Source organism: Somniosus microcephalus, unplaced genomic scaffold (assembly GCF_052327205.1).
Source record: "Somniosus microcephalus isolate GS21.2 unplaced genomic scaffold, FLI_Smic_1.0 unresolved_chr7, whole genome shotgun sequence".
NCBI classification, from domain to species: Eukaryota; Metazoa; Chordata; class Chondrichthyes; order Squaliformes; family Somniosidae; genus Somniosus; species Somniosus microcephalus.
The window spans coordinates 31770968-31787560 of record NW_028225185.1 but is presented as its reverse complement, the minus strand read 5'-3'; the positions used below and the strand labels follow the sequence as shown (position 1 = coordinate 31787560).

Genomic DNA, 16593 nt, shown 5'->3' with positions numbered 1-16593 from the left:
TTAGATACAGAGTAAAGCTCCCTCGACACTGTCCCATCAAACACTCCCAGGGCAGGTACAGCACGGGTTAGATACAGAGTAAAGCTCCCTCTACACTGTCCCATCAAACACTCCCAGGGCAGGTACAGCACGGGTTAGATACAGAGTAACGCTCCCTCTACACTGCCCCATCAAACACTCCGAGGGTAGGTACCGCACGGGTTAGATACAGAGTAAAGTTCCCTCTACACTGTCCCATCAAACACTCCGAGGGTAGGTACCGCACGGGTTAGATACAGAGTAAAGCTCCCTCTACACTGTCCCATCAAACACTCCCAGGGCAGGTACAGGACGGGTTAGATACAGAGTAAAGCTCCCTCTACGCTGTCCCCATCAAACAATCCCAGGGCAGGTACAGCACGGGGTTCGTTACAGAGTAAAGCTCCCTCTACACTGTCCCCATCGAACACTCCCAGGGCAGGTACAGCACGGGTTAGATACAGAGTAAAGCTCCCTCTCCTCTACACTGTCCCATCAAACACTCCCAGGGCAGGTACAGGACGGGTTAGATACAGAGTAAAGCTCCCTCTACACTGTCCCCGTCAAACAATCCCAGGGCAGGTACAGCACGGGTTAGATACAGAGTAAAGCTCCCTCTACGCTGTCCCCATCAAACAATCCCAGGGCAGGTACAGCACGGGTTAGATACAGAGTAAAGCTCCCTCTACACTGTCCCATCAAACACTCCCAGGGCAGGTACAGCACGGGGTTCGTTACAGAGTAAAGCTCCCTCTACACTGTCCCCATCAAACACTCGCAGGGCAGGTACAGCACAGGTTAGATACAGAGGAAAGCTCCCACTATACTGTCCCCATCAAACACTCCCAGGGCAGGTACAGCACGGGTTAGATACAGATTAAAGCTCCCTCTACACTGTCCCATCAAACACTCCCAGGGCAGGTGCAGCACGGGTTAAATACAGAGTAAAGCTCCCTCTACACTGTCCCCATCAAACGCTCTCAGGGCAGGTACAGCACAGGTTAGATACAGAATAAAGCTCCCTCTAACCCTATCCCATCAAACACTCCCAGGGCAGGTACAGCACGGGTTAGATACAGAGTAAAGCTCCCTCTACACTGTCCCCATCAAACACTCCCAGGGCAGGTACAGCACGGGTTAGATACAGAGTAAAGCTCCCTCTACACTGTCCCCATCAAACACTCCCAGGGCAGGTACAGCACGGGTTAGATACAGAGTAAAGCTCCCTCTACACTGTCCCATCAAACACTCCCAGGGCAGGTACAGCACGGGGTTAGATACAGAGTAAAGCTCCCTCTACACTGTCCCATCAAACACTCCCAGGGCAGGTACACCACGGGTTAGATACAGAGTAAATCTCGCTCTACACTGTCTCATCAAACACTCCCAGGGCAGGTACAGCACGGGTTAGATACAGAGTAAAGCTCCCTCTACACTGTCCCCATCGAACACTCCCAGGGCAGGTACAGCACGGGTTAGATACAGAGGAAAGCCCCCTCTACACTGTCCCCATCAAACACTCCCAGGGCAGGTACAGCACGGGTTAGATACAGATTAAAGCTCCCTCTACACTGTCCCATCAAACACTCCCAGGGCAGGTACAGCACGGGTTAGATACAGAGTAAAGCTCCCTCTGCACTGTCCCATCAAACACTCCCAGGGCAGGTACAGCACGGGGTTAGATACAGAACATAAGAACATAGGAAATAGGAGCAGGAGTAGGCCAATCGGCCCCTCGAGCCTGCTCCGCCATTCAATAAGATCATGGCTGATCTGATCCTAACTGCCAATCTACTATCACAGAACCATCTCCTGAATCTAACAGAATTAGACACACGAAATAGGAGCAGGATCAGGCTACACGGCCCCTGGGCCCGCTCCGCTACCCACAGGGCCATGACCGATCCGAACCTAGACTCATGTCTAAATTCCTGCCCGCTCCCCATAACCCTTTATTCCCTTTACTTCTAGGAAACTGTCTATTTCTGTTTTAAATTTATGTAATGATGTAGCTTCTACAGCTTTTTGGGGCAGCATATTCCATGGACCTACCACCCTCTGAGTGAAGTAGTTCCTCCTCATCTCAGTTTTGAAAGAGCAGCCCCTTATTCTAAGACTATGCCCCCTAGTTCAAGTTTCACCCATCATCGGGAACATCCTCCCCGCATCCACCCGATCCAACCCCTTCACAATCTTATATGTTTCAATAAGATCGCCTCTCATTCTTCTGAACTCCAATGAGTAGAGTCCCAATCTACTCAACCTCTCCTCATATGTCCATCCCCTCATCCCCGGGATTAACTGAGTGAACCTTCTTTGTACTGACTCGAGAGCAAGTATGTCTTTTCTTAAGTATGGACACCAAAACTGTACGCAGTATTCCAGGTGCGGGCTCACCAATACCTTGTACAACTGAAGCAATACCTCCCTATTTTTATATTCTATCCCCCTAGCAATGAAAGCCAACATTCCATTGGCCTTCTTAATCACTTGCTGCACCTGCATACTAACCTTTTGAGTTTCGTGCACCAGGACCCCCAGATCCCTTTGTACTTCAGTACTTTCCAGTTTCTTGCCATTAAGATATTGGCCCAGTAATTCCGTTCCAAATGCATGAGTACGGTCGGGGTACTCGCGCGTCTGGCCGGAGGAAATGCCGGTTTTCAGCATGCACAGCGCATGCGGGGAAAACCGGCATTTCCTGTCCTCTGAACGAAGGGGTTCAGAGGCACAGCGCGTGCGACTGCACAGGCAGCGCGTGCGCAGTGAACTTCGTCGATTTCATTCATGGATTCAGTGAGGTTAAGTCCTTACAACTTACACATGAAAAAAGCATGTGTAAAGTTGCTCCAGAGGCTGTGGAGGAAGATATATTTTATCGTGGAGCTTCTGAAAGGCAATATTTTTGTTTGGGAAAGGGAGGAAAGTTATTTTAAGAAATGCTGAGGTAAGTTTTAAAGTTTAAATTTTTTTTTTTAAACGGGTTTTCAGTCCTGTAGGTAGAAGGAGCAATTGTGGCTGTGTGAATTGAATTTGCTGTGTTTATTAAATGTGAAAATGACTGTTCTAAAATGAGTAATGTAACATTTCCAACATTTCTAAGAAAGAAACTTTTCATCAGTAATATATTCTTTTAAGTAATTATGTATGTATGTCCGTATATATTCCTTTACGTATATGTATGTATGTATATATTCCTTTACTTATGTGTATGAATGTATGTATTTAATTATGATTTTCCAATAAGTTACTTTCTCTGAAAGTCATAATTAAATACATACATTCATACACATAAGTAAAGGAATATATACATACATATACGCAAAGGAATATATACAGACATACATACATAATTACTTAAAAGAATATATTACTGATGAAAAGTTTCTTTCTTAAAAATGTTGGAGTCATTTTCACATTTAATAAACACAGCAAATTCAATTCACATAGCCACAATTGCTCTTTCTACCTACAGTACTGAAAACCTGTTTTAAAAAACAAAAATAAACTTTAAAACTTACCTCAGCATTTCTTAAAATAACTTTCCTCCCTTTCCCAAACAAAAATATTGCCTTTCAGAAGCTCCATGATAAAATATATCTTCCTCCGCAGCCTCTGGAGCAACTGTACGCATGCTTTTTTCATGTGTAAGTTGTAAGGACTTAACCTCACTGAAAGCATGAATGAAACCGGCGAATTTTACTGCGCACGCGCTGCCTGTGCAGTCGCACGCGTTCTGCCTCTGAACCCCTTCGTTCAGAGGACAGGAAATGCCGGTTTTCCCCGCATGCGCTGTGCATGCTGAAAACCGGCATTTCCTCCGGCCAGATGCGTGAGTACCCCGACCGTACTCGCGCGTTTGGAACGGAATTACTGGGCCAACATTTTACATGTCAATAAAATGAAAAATTTAACAATTGCACGATTTGCCCCCTCGCATCTGCAACTGAGGGTCCAAGGAGGTGCATTGCGTAAGAGGTCATCGTCGTGCGTATCCTCACACTGTTCCCTTTGGGGAACTGTATGAAGTGGTGGAAGGATTTCTGGCCACGTTAACGCTCCTTCCGTGACCATAACCATCTTCATACCAGCCATTAGGGTGGTTAGTCCTATGGCGTGAAGGTTTTACGGGCTCCCACAACCCATCTGAGGGGGGGGGCCACCCACACCCATGGACGCAAGTATCCCGCTGGATGTCCAGCCAGAATTTATAGTTGGAGCTCCGACTCCACTTGCCGGGACTGTCTGGAGCGGGGTTCGAAACCCTACTCCTTCTGGCCCAGCGGCGGGGATGCTTACCGCTACGCAAAAGGCCCACTCCGCGCAAAAGGTGACACCCATACGTTTCCTGCGCCTTTTCCCTCCCCGTGACTGGAGCCCTATGCTGCCACTTGAAGGACCAAGCTATCATCTGTCCTTTTTGCGGCGCCTTTGACTTCTCATTACCAATGATGAGCAGGCGCTGCGCCTCCACCTCCTTGAGGAGATTGCTGAGGTCATCATCAGTTCAATTGTGAGTTCTTTTAATGCCGTGAATTGTGCTCATTCCAGCCATTTCACGTTACTAATCGGATTGGGCCTTTGGCGTAGCGGTAGGATCCCCGCCGCTGGGCCAGACGGGGTAGGGTTTCGAACCCCGCTCCAGACAGTCCCGGCAAGTGGAGTCGGAGCTCCGGCTCTAAATTCTGGGTTGACATCCAGTGGGATATTTGCGTCCGTGGGTGTGGGTGGCCCCCCCCTCCTTGTATAGCTTGTGGGAGCCCGTAAAACCCTCCCGCCATAGGACTAACCACCCTAATGGCTGGTACACAGATGGTTACGGTGACGGAAGGAGCGTTAATCACGGCCATAAATCCTTCCACCACTTCATACAGTTCCCCAAAGGGAACAGTGTGAAGACACGTATGACGACGACGTTGCTAAATAAATAAATGGAATGAAAAAAATTCTTTCAGGGCTTTTAAAAGTCTTTAAATTGCTTTAATTCTGTTTAAAACTACTTCAGATTCTTCAAAATAATGTAAACGTTTTTAAAAGTTTATAAAAGTTACCAAAAGCTTCATAAAAATACCAAAAACCTATTTGAAATGCTGCTCTGTATGTAAAAATGCTTAGCAGCTTGGCAGAAACATTGGGAGCGTGTCCTATTAAACTGAGACCTCAAGGGGCGTGTCTCAGTTGCACAGCGCGCTCCAGGCTTCACGCTGGCTGCACTCCTGGGCGGCGTGACGTCAGACGCTGCCCGGGATTCTTCTCTTTCAAAAAGGAATTCCAGGCGTCCCTAGAGGTGAACGGCAGGTGCGTCGGGTAAGTGCAGATCGGGGGCTTGCACGCGCGGCAAGCCCCCGATCCGAATTTCTGCCCCAATAACTTGCTCTACGATTTTTCCTGCCAAAGTGCATAACCTCACACTTTCCAGTATTGTATTCCATCTGCCAAATCTCTGCCCACTTACTTAGCCTGTCTATGTCCCCTTGCAGGTTTTTTATGTCTTCCTCACTCACTACTTTCCCTCCCATCTTAGTATCATCTGCAAACTTTGATATGTTACACTTGGTCCCCTCCTCCAAATCGTTAATATAGATTGTAAAGAGTTGGGGACCCAGCACTGACCCCTGCGGAACACCACTAGTTACTGATTGCCAGTCTGAGAATGAACCATTTATCCCAACTCTCTGCCTTCTGTTAGATAGCCAATCCTCTATCCATGCCAGAATATTACCCCCAATCCCGTGATTTTTTATCTTAAGCAATAATCTTTTGTGTGGCACCTTGTCAAATGCCTTTTGGAAGTCTAAATACACTACGTCCACTGGTTCCCCTTTATCCACCCTATATGTTACTTCCTCAAAGAACTCCAGCAAATTTGTCAAACATGACTTCCCCTTCATAAAACCATGCTGACTTTGTCCTATTAAATTATGATTATCCAAATGTCCTGTTACTGTCTCCTTAATAATGGACTCCAATATTTTACCTACCACAGATGTTAGGCTAATCGGTCTATAGTTTCCAGCCTTCTCTCTACTGCCCTTTTTCAATAAGGGCGTTACATTAGCAGTTTTCCAGTCTGCCGGGACCTTTGCTGAGTCCAGGGAGTTTTGGAAAATTATTACCAATGCATCCACAATCCCTACCGCCACTTCTCTCAAGACCCAAGTGTAAAGCTCCCTCCACACTGTCCCATCAAACACTCCCAGGGCAGGTACAGCACGGGTTAGATACAGAGTAAAGCTCCCTCTACACTGTCCCATCAAACACTCCCAGGGCAGGTACAGCACGGGTTAGATACAGAGTAAAGCTCCCTCTACACTGTCCCATCAAACACTCCCAGGGCAGGTACAGCATGGGTTAGATACAGAGTAAAGCTCCCTCTACACTGTCCCATCAAACACTCCCAGGGCAGGTACAGCACGGGTTAGATACAGAGTAAAGCTCCCTCTACACTGTCCCCATCAAACACTCCCAGGGCAGGTACAGCACGGGTTAGATACAGAGTAAAGCTCCCTCTACACTGTCCCATCAAACACTCCCAGGGCAGGTACAGCACGGGTTAGATACAGAGTAAAGCTCCCTCTACAATGTCCCCATCAAACACTCCCAGGGCAGGTACAGCACGGGTTAGATACAGAGTAAAGCTCCCTCTACACTGTCCCCATCAAACACTCCCAGGGCAGATACAGCACGGGTTAGATACAGAGTAAAGCTCCCTCTACACTGTCCCCATCAAACACTCCCAGGGCAGGTACAGCACGGGTTAGATACAGAGTAAAGCTCCCTCTACACTGTCCCCATCAAACACTCCCAGGGCAGGTACAGCACGGGTTAGATACAGAGTAAAGCTCCCTCTACACTGTCCTATCAAACACTCCCAGGGCAGGTACAGCACGGGGTTAGATACAGAGTAAAGCTCCCTCCCACCACACTCACATCTTCAGGATGAGAATCTCATTCTTCGCTGCCCTCCGTACATTCTTTCCGTCCTTCTTTTGAAATTTCTTGCAGGAAAATAGTTTGTTTGAGAGCTTCTCCCTGGCGATACAGATCTCACAGAACTCCTTCCTGTGGGCGAGAGGAGACAGACTGTGGGATTGGGATCGCACTGTGCAAGAAGCAGCGGCTGACACTGTGGAAAGTGCTGCCTCCTTTAGTCGATCAGCGCGTAAGTGTGGTGTGGGGACTGAGCCTCCCTCACACACACGCACGCACAGAGTAGGAAAGGCTCTATTCTCGGCCTGTGGTGAGTTAGCCTGATCTCACCCGGGGGGTGGGGGGAGGCTGGGGGCTACAATTAGCCTCAGTACCCCTGGGTTATGGAGGGGTGGGGGTGTTGGGGGGGAGAGGGGAAACCAGCCAGCGCTGCTGCTCCCAATTGCCGTCCAGCCACTCCGGCTGAAAAGCACAAGTGTTTGTGCTCCGCTGCGACGCACCCCACAGGCGATCAGCCCGCCGGTGCTCATTGGGCTCTGGCGGGAGGAGGCGATGGCCATTCGACCCAGAGGGGTGTCCGGTGCCCGCAGAACCCCCGAGGAGGGTTTGGTAGAGAATGATCCAAAGAAAACATTGCACGCTTACCTCTTAATCCTGATCCGATGGGCTCCTGGTCCTGAACCGGCCTCTGCCCGTCCCGGATGGAGCGCGCGGGGGAACAGGGAGGGAATGGGGGGGGGTTGGCGTCTGGGTACTGGTCAGGCACCCAAGCCACGACAGCGGTTCCGGACGGGGAGCTATTCGCCCATGGGGTGCGTCTCGCGGCCACGGGACACGGAGACTCAGTGAGGAAGGGGGATGTGGGGCAGGGGGGGTTGCGGAGCTGGGGGGGCGGAGGGGGAGGGACCGAGGCGGTGACTCACGCTCGCAGTAGCTGTCCGATGCTGTATTTGTCACTGATGTCGCTGACCGTGTTATAATACTTCCCGCTGCGGAATGCCAGGCAGCTGAACGGCATGCTGGAGGATCCCTGGAGAAAGAGAGAGACAGAGAGAGAGGCGTCAGCACCATCCTCAACACTCCCTCCCTGCGTACACCCTCCCTCCCTCCGTCCCTCCCTACCTCCATCTGTCCCTCCCTCCCTCCATCCTTCCTCCCTCTCTTACTCTCCTCCTCCCCTCCCTTCTTCTCTCCTTCACTTCTCCTGGGGGGCAACCCATAGCTGTGAACCTGGGGGGCGATCCCCTACTGTCAGCTGTGGCTCACTGGGTAGCACAGTTGCCTCTCAGTCAGAAGGTTGTGTGTTTGAGTCCCACTCCAGGGAGCGCCGCACTGTCGGAGGGGCGGTACTGAGGGAGCGCCGCACTGTCGGAGGGGCAGTGCTGAGGGAGCGCCGCACTGTCGGAGGGGCAGTGCTGAGGGAGCGCCGCACTGTCGGAGGGGCGGTACTGAGGGAGCGCCGCACTGTCGGAGGGGCGGTACTGAGGGAGCGCCGCACTGTCAGAGGGGCGGTACTGAGGGAACGCCGCACTGTCGGGGGGGCGGTACTGAGGGAGCGCCGCACTGTCGGAGGGGCGGTACTGAGGGAGCGCCGCACTGTCAGAGGGGCGGTACTGAGGGAACGCCGCACTGTCGGAGGGGCGGTACTGAGGGAACGCCGCACTGTCAGAGGGGCGGTACTGAGGGAACGCCGCACTGTCAGAGGGACGGTACTGAGGGAGTGCCACACTGTCAGAGGGGCGGTACTGAGGGAACGCCGCACTGTCAGAGGGGCGGTACTGAGGGAACGCCGCACTGTCAGAGGGGCGGTACTGAGGGAGCGCCGCACTGTCGGAGGGGCGGTACTGAGGGAGCGCCTCACTGTCGGAGGGGCGGTACTGAGGGAGCGCCGCACTGTCGGAGGGGCGGTACTGAGGGAGCGCCGCACTGTCAGAGGGGCGGTACTGAGGGAGTGCCACACTGTCAGAGGGGCGGTACTGAGGGAACGCCGCACTGTCAGAGGGACGGTACTGAGGGAGTGCCACACTGTCAGAGGGGCGGTACTGAGGGAACGCCGCACTGTCAGAGGGACGGTACTGAGGGTGAGCCGCACTGTCGGAGGGGCGGTACTGAGGGAACGCCGCACTGTCAGAGGGGCGGTACTGAGGGAGCGCCGCACTGTCGGAGGGGCGGTACTGAGGGAGCGCCGCACTGTCGGAGGGGCGGTACTGAGGGAGCGCCGCACTGTCAGAGGGACGGTACTTGAGGGAGTGCCGCGCTGTCGGAGGGGCGGTACTGAGGAGCGCAGCACTGTCGGAGGGGCGGTACTGAGGGAGCGCCGCACTGTCAGAGGGGCGGTACTGAGGGAGTGCCACACTGTCAGAGGGGCGGTACTGAGGGAACGCCGCACTGTCAGAGGGGACGGTACTGAGGGAGTGCCACACTGTCAGAGGGGCGGTACTGAGGGAACGCCGCACTGTCAGAGGGGCGGTACTGAGGGAACGCCGCACTGTCAGAGGGGCGGGTACTGAGGGAGCGCCGCACTGTCGGAGGGGCGGTACCGAGGGAGCGCCGCACTGTCGGAGGGGCGGGTACTGAGGGAGCGCCGCACTGTCAGAGGGACGGTACTGAGGGAGTGCCGCACTGTCGGAGGGGCGGTACTGAGGGAGCGCCGCACTGTCGGAGGGGCGGTACTGAGGGAACGCCGCACTGTTGGAGGGGCAGTACTGAGGGAGCGCCGCACTGTTGGAGGGGCGGTACTGAGGGAGCTCCGCCACCGTCGGAGGGGCGGGTACTGAGGGAGCGCAGCACCGTCGGAGGGGCGGTACTGAGGGAGCGCCGCACCGTCGGAGGGGCGGTACTGAGGGAGCGCCGCACCGTCGGAGGGGCGGTACTGAGGGAGCGCCGCACCGTCGGAGGGGCGGTACTGAGGGAGCGCCGCACCGTCGGAGGGGCGGTACTGAGGGAGCGCCGCACTGTCGGAGGGGCGGTACTGAGGGAGCGCCGCACTGTCGGAGGGGCGGTACTGAGGGAGCGCCGCACTGTCGGAGGGGCGGTACTGAGGGAGCGCCGCACTGTCGGAGGGGCGGTACTGAGGGAGCGCCGCACTGTCGGAGGGGCGGTACTGAGGGAGCACCACACTGTCAGAGGGGCGATACTGAGGGAGCGTTGCACTGTCGGAGGGGCGGTACTGAGGGAGCGCCGCACTGTCGGAGGGGCGGTACTGAGGGAGCGCCGCACTGTCAAAGGGGCAGTACTGAGGGAGCGCCACACTGTCGGAGGGACATTACTGAGGGAGCGCCGCACTGTCGGAGGGGCGGTACTGAGGGAGCGCCGCACTGTCGGAGGGGCGGTACCGAGGGAGCGCCGCACTGTCGGAGGGGCGGTACTGAGGGAGCGCCGCACTGTCGGAGGGGCGGTACTGAGGGAGCGCCGCACTGTCGGAGGGGCGGTACTGAGGGAGCGCCGCACTGTCGGAGGGACGGTACTGAGGGAGCGCCGCACTGTCGGAGGGGCAGTATTGAGGGAGCCCCGCACTGTCGGAGGGGCGGTACTGAGGGAGCGCCGCACTGTCGGTGGGGCGGTACTGCGAGAGAGCCGCACTGTCGGAGGGGCGGTACTGAGGGAGCGCCGCACTGTCGGAGGAGCGGTACTGAGGGAGCGCCGCACTGTCGGAGAGGCGGTACTGAGGGAGCGCCGCACTGTCGGAGGGGCGGTACTGAGGGAACGCCGCACTGTCGGCGGGGCGTTACTGAGGGAGCGCCGCACTGTCGGAGGGGCGGTACTGAGGGAGCGCCGCACCGTCGGAGGGGCGGTACTGAGGGAGCTCCGCACCGTCGGAGGGGCGGTACTGAGGGAGCGCAGCACTGTCGGAGGGGCGGTACTGAGGGAGCGCCGCACCGTCGGAGGGGCGGTACTGAGGGAGCGCCGCACCGTCGGAGGGGCGGTACTGAGGGAGCGCCGCACCGTCGGAGGGGCGGTACTGAGGGAGCGCCGCACCGTCGGAGGGGCGGTACTGAGGGAGCGCCGCACTGTCGGAGGGGCGGTACTGAGGGAGCGCCGGACTGTCGGAGGGGCGGTACTGAGGGAGCGCCGCACTGTCGGAGGGGCGGTACTGAGGGAGCGCCGCACTGTCGGAGGGGCGGTACTGAGGGAGCGCCGCACTGTCGAAGGGGCGGTACTGAGGGAGCGCCACACTGTCGGAGGGACATTACTGAGGGAGCGCCGCACTGTCGGAGGGGCGGTACTGAGGGAGCGCCGCACTGTCGGAGGGGCGGTACCGAGGGAGCACCGCACTGTCGGAGGGGCAGTACTGAGGGAGCGCCGCACTGTCGGAGGGGCGGTACTGAGGGAGCGCCGCACTGTCGGAGGGGCGGTACTGAGGGAGCGCCGCACTGTCGGAGGGACGGTACTGAGGGAGCACCGCACTGTCGGAGGGGCAGTATTGAGGGAGCCCCGCACTGTCGGAGGGGCGGTACTGCGAGAGAGCCGCACTGTCGGAGGGGCGGTACTGAGGGAGCGCCGCACTGTCGGAGGGGCGGTACTGAGGGAGTTCCGCACTGTCGGAGGGGCGGTACTGAGGGAGCGCCGCACTGTCGGAGGGGCGGTACTGAGGGAGCACAGCACTGTCGGAGGGGCGGTACTGAGGGAGCGCCGCACTGTCGGAGGGGCGGTACTGAGGGAGTGCCGCACTGTCGGAGGGGCGGTACTGAGGGAGCGCCGCACTGTCGGAGGGGCGGCACTGAGGGAGCGCCGCACTGTCGGAGGGGCGGTACTGAGGGAGCGCCGCACTGTCGGAGGGGCGGTACTGAGGGAGCGCCGCACTGTCGGAGGGGCGGTACTGAGGGAGCGCCGCACTGTCGGAGGGTCGGTACTGAGGGAGCGCCGCACTGTCAGAGGGGCCGTACTGAGGGAGCGCCGCACTGTCGGAGGGGCGGTACTGAGGGAGCGCCGCACTGTCGGAGGGGCGGTACTGAGGGAGCGCCGCACTGTCGGAGGGGCGGTACTGAGGGAGCGCCGCACTGTCGGAGGGTCGGTACTGAGGGAGCGCCGCACTGTCAGAGGGGTCGTACTGAGGGAGCGCCGCACTGTCGGAGGGGCGGTACTGAGGGAGCGCCGCACTGTCGGAGGGTCGGTACTGAGGGAGCGCCGCACTGTCAGAGGGGCCGTACTGAGGGAGCGCCGCACTGTCGGAGGGGCGGTACTGAGGGAGCGCCGCACTGTCGGAGGGTCGGTACTGAGGGAGCGCCGCACTGTCAGAGGGGCCGTACTGAGGGAGCGCCGCACTGTCGGAGGGGCGGTACTGAGGGAGTGCCGCACTGTCGGAGGGGCGGTACTGAGGGAGCGCCACACTGTGGGAGGGGCAGTACTGAGGGGGCGCCGCACTGTCGGAGGGGCGGTACTGAGGGAGTGCCGCACTGTCGGAGGGGCGGTACTGAGGGAGCGCCGCACTGTCGGAGGTGCCGTCTTTCGGATGAGACGTTAAACCCGAGGCCCCGTCTGCTCTCTCAGGTGGATGTAAAAGATCCCACGGCCACGATTGGAAGAAGAGCAGGGGGGAGTTCCCCCCGGTGTCCTGGGGCCAATATTTATCCCTCAATCAACATCACTAAAAACAGATGATCTGGTCATTATCACATTGCTGTTTGTGGGAGCTTGCTGTGCGCAGATTGGCTGCCGCGTTTCCCACATTGCAACAGTGACCACACTTCAAAAGTACTTAATTGGCTGTGAAGCGCTTTGGGATGTCCGGTGGTCATGAAAGGCGCTATATAAATGCAAATTTTTCTTTTTTTCTTTTTTCCTCCCTCCCTCCCTCCCTGGGGGGGAAACCTCAAACAGTCCACAATTGAACGAGCACTGATCCAGAAACCATCCTGTGCGCTTCTCAAATGTGTTGCTGCGAAGAATATGTGTCTGGAGTGATGTCGAATCCTCGGCAATTCCTGGGAGGCTTCTGTCAGCTCCTCGTTAGTCCGAATCAGAGCGGATTTGAAGCCTGTGTCTGCCTCGCTCTGATCGCCGGGCCACGGTGGGACTCAGTACAGATCAGACGCTGCTGGAACAGCAGGCGAGGGAGGCAGATGGTCGTCTCCTGAACTAGTTGAGAGATCCCGGCACATACTGAGACATCGGCTGCTCCGAGCTGTTTATCCAGCACAGCGTGTACTGTGTTACATTGCTGTACAGAGAGTTGGGGGAGGGGGAGAGAGACAGAGAGAGAGAGAGAGTGAGAGACAGAGAGAGTGAGAGAGAGAGAGAGAGAGACACACAGAGAGAGAGAGAGAGAGACAGAGAGAGACAGAGAGAGAGACTGAGAGAAAGAGACAGAGAGAGAGGCAGAGAGACAGAGAGAGTGAGAGACAGAGAGAGAGAGAGAGACAGAGAGAGAGAGACAGAGAGAGAGAGAGAGAGGCAGAGAGAGGGGGAGGGAGGGAGCACTGGGAGTCTCTCTGTGTCCGAGTCCCCATTCTCTGGGTCCATCTCTGCTCTGACTCACTGTCCTCAGTTACCCAATTGTGGGGGTCCCAGAACGAGCAGGTGGAGGGCCGATCCACACGGGGCAGGAAGACCCCAGCCTCCCCCTCCGCTCCGTACCCAGTCTGCCGAGCGGGCGGGGAGAGGTGCCACAACCGGACTCAGTACCCTCTGGATTAGCGGGGGGGGGGGCGGTGGGGTGGGGGTAGTTGCTGCTGCTTCTCAACACTGCCCGGCGACCCCCGCTGGGCAGTTGAGTGCGTGTGCGGACAGAGCGAGGGGGACAGAAAGCAGCCGCGACACCGCCCCCAGTCGAATAGCCCGTCAACATTTGAGAACACGGCCCACTTGGGGGAGCTACTGGGAGCCCGCGGGAACCCGTACCCCAGCCAGGGGATGGGGGTCACCATCAAGTCCGCTGTACCATCCCTTCCAACAGAGGACAGAAAACATTCGAACAGAATAGGTGTGGCCCATCAGATTCTAATCTAACCATGATCCGACACTCGGCTAATCCTTTAAGCTGCTGGGGTTTTAATCCTAATCTTTCCTTCCTCTCCCTGCCCCGCAGTCCCAAATCCAAACATCATTTCACTGATAGGAAACAGATACCCTGCTTTCAGATATCTGAGCCTCTTGACTAAACAGGTTCGCCTGGCGGTCCACAGACTTGCCTCCGACAGTGCGGCGCTCCCTCAGCACCGCCCCTCCGACAGTGCGGTGCTCCCTCAGTACCGCGCCTCCGACAGTGCGGCGCTCCCTCAGTACCGCCCCTCCGACAGTGCGGCGCTCTCTCAGTACCGCCCCTCCGACAGTGCGGCGCTCCCTCAGTACCGCCCCTCCGACAGTGCGGCGCTCCCTCAGTACCGCCCCTCCGACAGTGCTGCGCTCCCTCAGTACTGCCCCTCCGACAGTGCGGCGCTCCCTCAGTACCGCCCCTCCGACAGTGCGGCGCTCCCTCAGTACTGCCCCTCCGGCAGTGCGGCGCTCCCTCAGTACTGCCCCTCCGACAGTGCGGCGCTCCCTCAGTACCGCCCCTCCGGCAGTGCGGCGCTCCATCAGTACTGCCCCTCCGACAGTGCGGCGCTCCCTCAGTACTGCCCTTCCGACAGTGCGGCGCTCCCTCAGTACTGACCCTCCGACAGTGCGCCGCTCCCTCAGTACCGCCCCTCCGACAGTGCGGCGCTCCATCAGTACTGCCCCTCCGACAGTGCGGCGCTCCCTCAGTACCGCCCCTCCGACAGTGCGGAACTCCCTCAGTACTGCCCCTCCGACAGTGTGGCGCTCCCTCAGTACCGCCCCTCCGACAGTGCGGCGCTCCCTCAGTACTGCCCCTCCGAAAGTGCGGCGCTCCCTCAGTACCGCCCCTCCGACAGTGCGGCGCTCCCTCAGTACCGCCCCTCCGACAGTGCGGCGCTCCCTCAGTACCGCCCCTCCGACAGTGCGGCGCTCCCTCAGTACCGCCCCTCCGACAGTGCGGCGCTCCCTCAGTACCGCCCCTCCGACAGTGCGGCGCTCCCTCAGTACCGCCCCTCCGACAGTGCGGCGCTCCCTCAGTACCGCCCCTCCGACAGTGCAGCGCTCCCTCAGTACCGCCCCTCCGACAGTGCGGCGCTCCCTCAGTACCGCCCCTCCGACAGTGCGGCGCTCCCTCAGTACCGCCCCTCCGACAGTGCGGCGCTCCCTCAGTACCGCCCCTCCGACAGTGCGGCGCTCCCTCAGTACCGCCCCTCCGACAGTGCGGCGCTCCCTCAGTACCGCCCCTCTGACAGTGCGCCGCTCCCTCAGTACCGCCACTCCGACAGTGCGGCGGTCCCTCGGTACCGCTCCTCCGACAGTGCGGCGCTCCCTCAGCACTGCCCCTCAGACAGTGCGGCGCTCCCTCAGCACCGCCCCTCCAACAGTGCGGCGCTCCCTCAGTACTACCCCTCTGACAGTGCAGCGCTCCCTCAGTACTACCCCTCTGACAGTGCGGCGCTCCCTCAGTACCGCCCCTCCGACAGTGCGGAGCTCCATCAGTACTGCACTGGGAGTGTCAGCCTCAAGTCTCTAGAGTGGGACTTGAACCCACAACCTTGTGACTCAAGGACAAGAGTGCGACCCACTGTGCCAGGGCTGACACGGCAAGGGGCTGTGTTAACATATGGGCAAAGATATTTCAGTCACCCAGGTTGCGGGGTCAAAATTCCAGGATCCACCCCTAACTGGAGTAGAGTCCGGGGCAGAGTAAGGGGAGCGTACAATTGGGCTTGGGACTCAGAGAGTGGGGGGTGAAAAAAAACACAGCCGGGGTTCCTAACTCAGGATCGGAGCCGACTGTGATGCCCCTCAAAGTCGAACATCCCACCGCGATTCGACACTTACGTCGACACCGTAAGGATGGCCGATGTGGGACTGTCCTCCGCCCTGCTCCACACGAGAGTCCATCGCATGAGGGGTGGGCGGTGTGGGGGGGGGCGCGGGTGGGTTTAGGGCTTCTACAGTTGGCCTCAGCGCCCCCCGATTTAGGTGGAGGGCGAGGTGAAGTGTGTAGGGAATCAGTCAAGGGCTCCCGCTCCTGAGCGCCGACTCCTTCCGAATGCCGGGGAGCGAGGACGGCGGGGTTGTGCCGCGATGCCCCCCCCGTAGTCGAATAGCCCCCCGGGCCGGGGGGGGGGGCAGGGGGGTGGAGGCGGTCAGCATACCACGCTCGCACGGGAGGGACGGTGGCTCATGCGGCGCCCATCGGACCCACGCCCGCCCAGGGCGGGGAGGAAGAGGCGGAGGGAGGCGAGGAGTTCTCGCGGAACGCGCGGTCCCGTCGCGAGGTTTCGTTTCAGAACGTTCCCCCGCCAGCGCCTGGCGCTCGGGCGCTTCTCTCGCTGATCGGAGCTGGCGCCAAGCCGCCGCGGTGTGAATTAATTATCAGCAATTATCATCCAGCGAGCGGCCGGGAGGCGAGAGGATTCACTCTCAGCTGGGGGCGGTGTGAGTGTCATTCCCTGCCCAGGCAAAGGGTTAACTGCTCCCGCACTCCCAACTGGATTGGGTGCCCATCTGGCTCTCCGTTTCCCTGCTCGCTCCTCTCTCTCTCTCTCTCTCTCTCTCTCCTTTGCTCCCTCTAACTCTATCCCTTGTCTTGTTTCTCTCTGTCTCAATGTCTTGTGTTCATCTCCTCTGTGAGTAAGTCTCTGCCTTCTGTCACTGAAT

The 16593-nt window shown here is 57.9% G+C and overlaps 1 pseudogene across 1 annotated transcript in view; it reads right to left on the bottom strand.

The window, feature by feature from the left end:
* Window positions 1-16593, bottom strand: part of LOC147086741 (caM kinase-like vesicle-associated protein) — a 33215-nt pseudogene that overhangs the window by 14992 nt on the left and 1630 nt on the right. Inside the window, exons 2-3 of the transcript XR_015075713.1 lie at window positions 7872-7978; window positions 6949-7080 (exon numbers count right to left, since the gene is read on the bottom strand). The product of XR_015075713.1 is annotated as a caM kinase-like vesicle-associated protein (transcript). The remainder of the gene's footprint in view (window positions 1-6948; window positions 7081-7871; window positions 7979-16593) is intronic.